Source organism: Cryptomeria japonica, chromosome 10 (assembly GCF_030272615.1).
Source record: "Cryptomeria japonica chromosome 10, Sugi_1.0, whole genome shotgun sequence".
NCBI lineage: Eukaryota > Viridiplantae > Streptophyta > Pinopsida > Cupressales > Cupressaceae > Cryptomeria > Cryptomeria japonica.
In genome coordinates this window covers 918288671-918297421 of record NC_081414.1, presented here as the reverse complement: position 1 = coordinate 918297421, position 8751 = coordinate 918288671, and positions in this window count along the sequence as shown.

Below are 8751 nucleotides of genomic sequence, written 5' to 3'. Positions count from 1 at the left end.
ATTGTGAATAAGGGACTACTCATAGGTCCACATGTGTTTGTTATATGCATTGGTAGGTTGGATGTCAATGAGATCATGCATTTACTCAATTTTGTCTTATAAGCCTAGAATGGCATAAATGTGCATTTTGGTGTAAAACATATTGAAAAGCCTTATTTGGCATTGAGAATTGTCATGTTAGTGGTTGTTAGTCATCCTAGGTGGTTTAGAAGGAGAAACAAAGCATGAAATGCAAAAATGCACTTTTTGGCAAAAGTTGTCAAAGTTGTTTGACAACATTTTGCAACGTTGAGCAACTTTTTGCAACTTTGAGCAAAGGGTCAGTTAAGCGACCGATGGAGAGTTATTCAGGCCCACAATGGCATATAAATTCCCTGAGTATAAATGTAATGAGGTTGGTGAACGCCTGGAGCAGATCATAATGCATCTTGAAGACCATTTTCCAAGTTTTTACCTTGTGTTTTATCTAATTTGGAGCAGCAGTTCGTACTTTATGGATTGGTTGCATTGTTGTTCTTTGATAATTGTTTTGTACATGTTCTTGTAGTGCTTAGGAAGCATCTAAGTTAGTCATTGTTGTAGGTTTGAATTGAGTTTTTGATTTTGATAGCTCTCGGCCTGAGTAGGGGTTTGAGAGGCCCAAACATGGTTCCAGCTTGAAATCCCTTGAGTTTCTCTCAATAACCATTGGGAATCAAGCCATGGAACCTTTGTACAATGTAAATAGTCTTTTTTTAATTTGGAGGTCATTGAAAGGCCACTGGATTTCATTTCCTAGGTGAGCTCAGTCATAGCCGAAGTGATTGAAATTATGCAAGTGCTTGCAGGGATGAGCAGGTTTGGAGTTGCCAAGTGTTTGGCATGAGCAAGTGGGGTGTGGCAGAGCCTATGTGAGAGTTTGGAGGTGTGGTAGATCAGGGAAGACATTAAACCCTTGAAGACCAAAAAGACCTTAAAACCCTTCAAAACAAGCCATTTTCGGGTTCCGTACTTGTACAGTCAGATTGAGTTTTCTCACTTCATGAATCTTGAAGTTCTTCCAAAAGGGTACTCAGCTAATAAATGAGTTTTTCTGGGTCTTTGGCAATTTTTTTAAAAATCTACATTAGGTAGGGCTAATTAGGGCTCTAGGGCTACTAGGACTAGAAAATAGGAAAAGGAAAGAGCGGTGGAGAAATGGATGAAACCCAAACACAAAACCAATTGATTGGCATTGTAAAACCTTATGGAAACCTTCTATAACCCCTGCAAGCATATTTTAGGAGTTTGATAGTGTAAAGTTGGATTTACCCTTGTGAATCTCAACCATGCCTGAGCAACTAGTGAGCACATACTGATTGGGAGCACTCCTAGAGAGTTTGGATATTTAGTTTGGTTGATAGACCAGAGAATAATGAAGAGAGCCCACTAAGACATCACTTGAATGCCTTTTGAAAAAGGATTGACTCTCTTTGAGTACCCTCCCCATCAATAAGGAGGTTGTTTACATGTACATAGGTGATACTATGGTGGAGGCAAAGGGGAGAAAGGAAGTGATTGTATGGTAAGAACTTTTATTGTTGTTAATACAAGCTTGTCCTCTCTTCTTGGCGGAGTTTTTCCTTGCAAGGGTTTCTCCATGTAAATCATATATTATAAGTGGATGTTATGTTGTTGATTTATGTCTTATTGCTATTATCTTATACTAATGTTAATCATTATTTATTGTTGTTGTAAGTTCACATAAGATGATTTACTAAGAATGGTTAACATGTTGATTTTTGGCATCATAAAGAAGAAGGATCTAATTATGGGTTTTCCACAATTAAGACAACTTAATTTTCAGATGTGCACATGAGTTTCAACTTTTCATGTTGATTCTATCCAAGTCTTAAATCTCATCATTTTATTCATTTATTGGATGAGATTGATCTTCACAATCTTTGGCATTGAACTTTTTTATTTCCTAACATTTGGTATCAAAGCTAAAGGTTACTAGTTCTAAGTATTCCTCTATTTTTGGTTTCTTAGCTTGTGGGAATCATTTAGAAGGAACTAAAGGTTGTTGGAATGCTTTTGGGGCTGCAATGAATGTTTTGTGAGTTGACTCTATTTTGTAGATTTATGAGATTGAAAACCATGGATATTATCAATGTGATCTATGTTCGACATTTGAGCTCATACTTATGGATCTTAATGGAGTTGCTCATGATCATAAATCTTCATGGAGTTTGATAATATGTATGTATCATCTTGTTTGGTGAATTTGCTCCTTTACCTTGTGGTCATGTGCAGTGAGAAGGTGTTCATCTTGGATGGATTTTGACATCCTGGTCACATGAAGATACATCACTTTTTTGGACTACAGAATGAAGTGCTTATGTTGGGTTCATGGTTTTAGCCCATGACTACATGAAAGAACTGAAAGATAAGCCGCTGACCTCTTTGAGAGTTGTGGAGTTGACATGTTTTAAGCTCATGGAAAATTTTCCTTTCCTTTATTGAGTTGCAGTGACCTCTTGTTTTTAGTTGTTGGATTTTGTAGATCTACGATGTTTATATCCATTGTTTAGATGACATGTATGATGTGAATGTTTGGATGTTTAAATGGATTTCAGATTTTACAAATGTGGTTTTTCATATTTTAAATGTTATCTAAAATATATGGTATGTAGATCTGTGATATGACTTGATTTAGGGTATTTTGGATGGAGACAGTTACAGGTTTGCATAGCTTCTTGGAAGAATCTTATTGATCTATGGTTAATTCTATGTGGGTTTTTTGGGCAAATCAAGTCTAGTGTTGATTTTGGTGTTTGAGTCTTGGAAATCCACATGTTATGCTTGATTATCTCAATTATGAATGATACTGATGTGAGAATGAATCTTTCAATTATTTGACATTGGAGCATTGATTATGCATTTCTTCTTTGAGATATAGCATATGTGTTGATCTTGTAGATTGTCTGATGAGGGTTCGGTTTAGTAGACCCTTGTTATTGGTCACCATTACTACATTAGTATGATTATTGCAATGAGAAGGAAAAAATTATTTGTTGTACTTGATATAGTTGATTATTTGAATCTTAGTAGTAGATTATGGTGAATGAGAAGCTATGTTTACTTTCAACGGAGTTTTGGTAATGACATTGCTAATGATTAGAAGATGGATGATCTTTTGCAATGGGTGTTGGTTTTGTGAAGAGCTCTTGGATTTTTCTTTTAGATTGTAGTGAGAGTTTGACATATTTGGTTCTATTGACAAAGAATGTGTAGTTGTATCTTCTTGGTTTTGATATCATGGTTTGACTCTTCCTTTTCGGAGCTCTTGGTTGAGTTATTAATCATGTTGGGGCCATGGAGGATCTTCAGTTAGGAGAAGGTTGTCATGATATCTGAAGAGATTGGTTACGTGTATTAGTGGGAGCTTTGGCAGTGATATGGATTCATCATTTGTTGATGAATGGTTATGGTGACATCTTGGTGCCATGGATGACTCTTGAGTCTTTGGTGAGGTGGTGTTGTTTCTCTTTGGTTTTGAGTATTAATTATTTCCTTGGAGCTTCATGGTTTTGCAGGATTGCATTTGAATTTAGCATGGATTGATTGGTTTATGCTCATGGAGACTAGAGAGACTTGATTAAGGCTATGAGATCTCATGCTTTTGGGATCATGTGTTGAGATGGTGACTCTTTGATGAGGATTTTAGTAGAAAGATCAAGAAGCCTACACCTAGTTATGGATGTGAATCCATTATGGACATGGAGAAGATTGTCATTTATTATAAGTTGTATTGCTTGGTTTTGTGAGCATGCACAACAATCTTATTTCTCACTCTTGGTCTACTCGACATGTGAATGATTTGAGAGGTATTGCCTACCTAGTTATCAAATACATTCTTCATTTTGTATCTTGTTATCTCATGAAGGTATATGTGGTGCTCACTCTAGTGGTCCAACCTTGGCCAATAAAGTCATGAGGATAGGATAGTACTGGCCTACTATGAAAAAAAAATCATATCAATTTGTCAGAAAATGTAAGCAATGTTAGACTCATGGAGACCTCATTCACGCACTGGCATAGAAACTTCAGTCGATCACCACTCCATGGCCCTTTTTCTAGTGAGGGCTTGATCTCGTGGGCAAGATTCATCCTCCCTCTTCCAATGGCCAAAAATTCATCATTATCCTCAACTATATCATTTGTCGATACGATGTTCCCTTTCCATCATCGCAGACAATGGGTCTCCTTTCAAGATTCAGGATGTTCATGAGCTTTGTGATCGATTCCGTATCCATCATCATTTCTCCACTCGATATTACCCTTGGGGTAATGACCAAGCTAAGGCGTCCAATAAAACTATCCTCGAAATTCTCAAGAAGACAGTCGATGATGCTAGCCGTAACTAGCATATCCAACTTAATCTCACACTTTGGGCTTATGGCACAAGTGTTCGCACACCTACTAGATCCACTCCTTATTCACTTCTCTATGGTGTAGAATCCATCTTCCTTCTCGAGGTTGAGCTACCATATCTATGGGTCTCTTTGCGCAATCTTATCAGTGACAAAGACTATAGGGTCTCCCGCTTACAAGATTTGGAATTATTGGATGAGCATAGACAAACAAAATTTAACCATCTCGAGACATATCAACAACGTATGAGTTGCAGTTATAATCACAAGGTAAAGCCTCGCACATTTGAGGTGGGTGACTTAGTGCTGAGAGAAAATCCTAAAAAATAGCAAGACAGAGAGAAAAGGGGGAAGTTTGAACCAAATTGGCTTGGCCTTGACATCATCACAAGGGTGTATGGATCAGGTGCATATCAACTCTTAACACCAGATGAAGAGCCTTTGGAGGATCCTATCAACAACATGCACCTTCGCAGGTGAGAAGGTTTTACACATAGTTTTTTAGAGTATCCAAATAAAAAATACAAAATAAATAAATAAATTTAAAAATAAAAAAAGTAAAGAAATAAATTCGTCCACTGGTGAAAACCACTTCAGTGGTGCCCTAGTAAGTACCATGGTGAAAACTGAGTCACCGATGCCATGTGTAGGGACTTTGCTCCTTCCTCCTTGATGGGGTTCACCTAGCTTGCTCACACTTCACCTAGTTGGTGTTGCTCAATTCCACCAACTCTCTAGGTCTGACTATGCTCTAATACCTCCAAGTCCTTCTCAATCTCTTCTAGGGCTTTCTTCTTGTCAATCTCAAGGTGTTTTCATCAAATGTTTAACTAGGAACCCTACCATTTCAAGGTGTTTCCCACTTGCTCATCATTGTTGTCTTGACCTCAATTTATTAATTTTACCTCCTACTATTGTGATTTGTTGCAGAGGTGTGGAGGTGGCTTCTAACATGATTTGAATACCATTTGGGTCCATTTGAGGTTTGTATCCATTAGCTTTCTTACCGATTTCACCATTTTGCCTAGAAAAGGGCTACAAAGAACGAGCCCCTATTAAGCTTCCAAAATCCAGTTTTCTAGGGCTTGAAAGAAAATGGTCCAAAAGACCCTACAACAAGGTTGGTTTTTCTTCAAATAATCACCTATCCCCAAGTAATTCCAGTGGTTTTGGTTTCCCAACTCACCGTACAATGCCCTAACCCAAAATGAGGGTTTTGAAGGGTTTCTAGGCCTCTTAACCGATTGTTACTGGTCAAGTTTGTGAAATGGGCATCAAGAGGTTTTTTCAAGGCTTGTCCTTGCTATGGAAACTTTGTATGAACTTCATGGACCCCTCCAAAAGTTTTTGTTGTGGTTTTATGCTCACCTCTGCACTTTACACTCCAATTTCATCCTGTCTTCTCTAGTCAGGTTGCTCCTAGACTCGCCTAGAACAAGGTGACAGTCATATCAATATTCATCTCCAGAACTTCTCCCTACATATGTACACTATACAAGTGGTTTCCTTCCATTTCCCAAAAGTATGTGATGGTAGCACAGAGGGATTTCATGGGGCAACCATTTTACACAAAATTGCTATGTACAAGCCAAAACTGGCTGATTGCAAACAAAACTATGTGAACACTGTCACACACTAACTAAAAGTCTTGAAAATGAAACAAATAAATCTTAAAAAAACCAAATAAACTCAATCCATTACTGTATCAATGGATTCAATCCATTTGTATTCACATTATGAGCAAAACAAGCCAAAATGGTGACAAACAGTCCGAAAATGAGTAGTTTCGGATTATTGATCATACAAAAAAAAAACTCCAACCTTGGTAACCATTCAAGAGGAGTTTTTTATAGTATTCCCCACATGAGGAGGCATTCTAGGGTGTTGTGTTATCCCTAACTCCATCGCTAAGCATTTTAGGACAAAAATTGTCATGACAACTTTTGCAACTTTTCACTTTTTGCTTTTCTAACATGTGAAACCCATTCTAAGTCATTAATCATGACTTTTAAATCATTCCTAAGAATAACCTAAACCTCTCTAATTCTTATACCAAGTTTTGCCACTTTTGACCATCAAGAAGGTCAATTTCCTACTCAAACCACTACTTATGCACAAAATGCAAACCTAAGAAGAAACAAACTCAATCTAGGCCTACATTTGACTCATCAAACTCACTCTTGGACCCTCCTCAAGTCCTTATTAAGTACCTAACTTGGCTAAGGTCAATACAAGCCAAAATTGAGAAAAGACTATAAGCCTGAGTCCTAGGTGCTCCTGCACCATTCTCCTAAACAAAAGAAAACTAAGTCACCTCCATGGGGATCAGATTCTGATCAATGCCTAACTTCTTAAACTCTATCTGAAGCACCCATGTAGCTTCAACATCATCCATATCCTACCATTTGATTAGGTTCTCCCAATAGATTTTATGCCTTGTCTTCTTAGCGATCCTTGAACTCAACACCTTCTCAGCCTTTGGATTTGGTTTTGCTGGTAGTTGAAGGTTGTTTGGATCATCTAATACCTCTGAGTGACTGCAATCTAAACCTTGAATTGTTCCTTTGTAGGCAACTAAATCTGCTATGTTGAAAACCGGTGACAATCCTATGTCACTAGGTAGGTCCACCTTGTATGCATTTTCTCCATACCTGGCTAGAATGGCACATGGACCCAACCTTCTCATTTGAAACTTGTTAGGTATCCCTTTTTGTAGCCTTGCTTTATTTAGGTGCACCATGACAAGATCTCCTACTTGGAATTGTAGGTTCTTCCTTCTCTCATCAACTTTTGCTTGATTTTGCGTGTGTTCTCCATCAATGGTTGCTTGAATGATTCATGTACTTCCTTCATTGACTGAGCAAAGTCTTCTACATATCCACTTCTTGTTTCTGCATTACCTAAGTCTCTCAACTCCAAAATACCCCTTAGGTGAACACCATAGACCACTTCAAAAGGGCTCTTGCTGGTGGTCCTATTTATTGTGTCATTGTAAGCATATTCTGCTTGTGAAAGCACTTGATCCCATATTTGACCATACTCTTTGGTAAGGTACCTCAATAAGTTCCCTAAGCTTCTATTCACCACTTCGGTCTGCCCATATATTTGTGGATGGTAGGCTGATCCAAAAGATAGGTTGGTGCCAAGATTTTGCCAAAGTGTTTTCCAAAAATGACTCATGAACTTTGAATCCCTATCTGAAACAATGCTCGTGGGTAAACCATGTATCCTTACTACTTCTTTGAAGAACAAATGAGCTATTTGGCATGCATCATGAGTAGTTTTGCAAGGCATGAAGTGGGCCATCTTACTAAATTTGTCCACAATGACATAAATGTTGTCAAATCCCTGCTTTGTCCTTGGTAAACCTACTACAGAGTGCATACTAATGCACTCCCAAGGTCTATTTGGTATGGGAAGAGGTTGGTATAAATCGACATTTGAAGAAGTACCCTTGGCCTTTTGGAAAACTATACAAGTCTCCACATACCTTTTCACATCTTGATTCATCCTTGGCCAATAATAATACCTCTGAACCAACTCTTGAGTCTTATTGACTCCAAAATGACCACTAAGGTTGCCATTATGCTTCTCTTGAATGAGGTTTTCTCTCATTGACCCTCTAGGCACACAAAGTTGTCCACCTCTAAACAATAGTCCATCTTGCAAAGTAAAATCAGAATACTCACTATGGAAATGATTTTGATACTCTTTACACACCTTGTAGGCATTTGAGAATTCTTCATCCTCCGGGTATAGGTCTCTAAAACTGTCAACACCTATGCTCCTTAATTAGATTTCTTGGACTGTCAAGAGTCTTCTGCTCAATGCATCAGCAACCCGATATAGCTGTCTTTTTTTGTGCTTGATTGTGAATGCGTAGGCTTGCATGTACTCCACCCATTTTATGTGTTTGTGACTGAGTTTGTCTTGTGAGTTTAGAAAGCTCAATGCTTGGTTGTCCGTATAGACTACAAATTTCTTAGGAAGGAGATAGTGTCTCCACTTCCTCAAAGCCTGCACTAAAGCATATAATTCCAAGTCATAAGAGGAGTATTTCCTCTTTGCATCACTTAGCTTCTCACTATGGAAAGCTATTGGTCTTTCTTCTTGGCTTAGGATAACACCTACTACAACATTGCTTTCATCACATTCCACTGTGAAGAGTTTCTCAAAACTAGGCAACACTAGCACCGATTGAGTAGCTATCTTCTCCTTCAAGGTTTCAAATCCTCTATTTACTTGCTCATTCCACTGAAACTTTTCCTTCATTCCACCTCTAATGGTGTCTAACATTGGTGCACATATAACACAGAATTGCCTAATGAACTTCCTATAGTACTGAGCTAGTCCACAG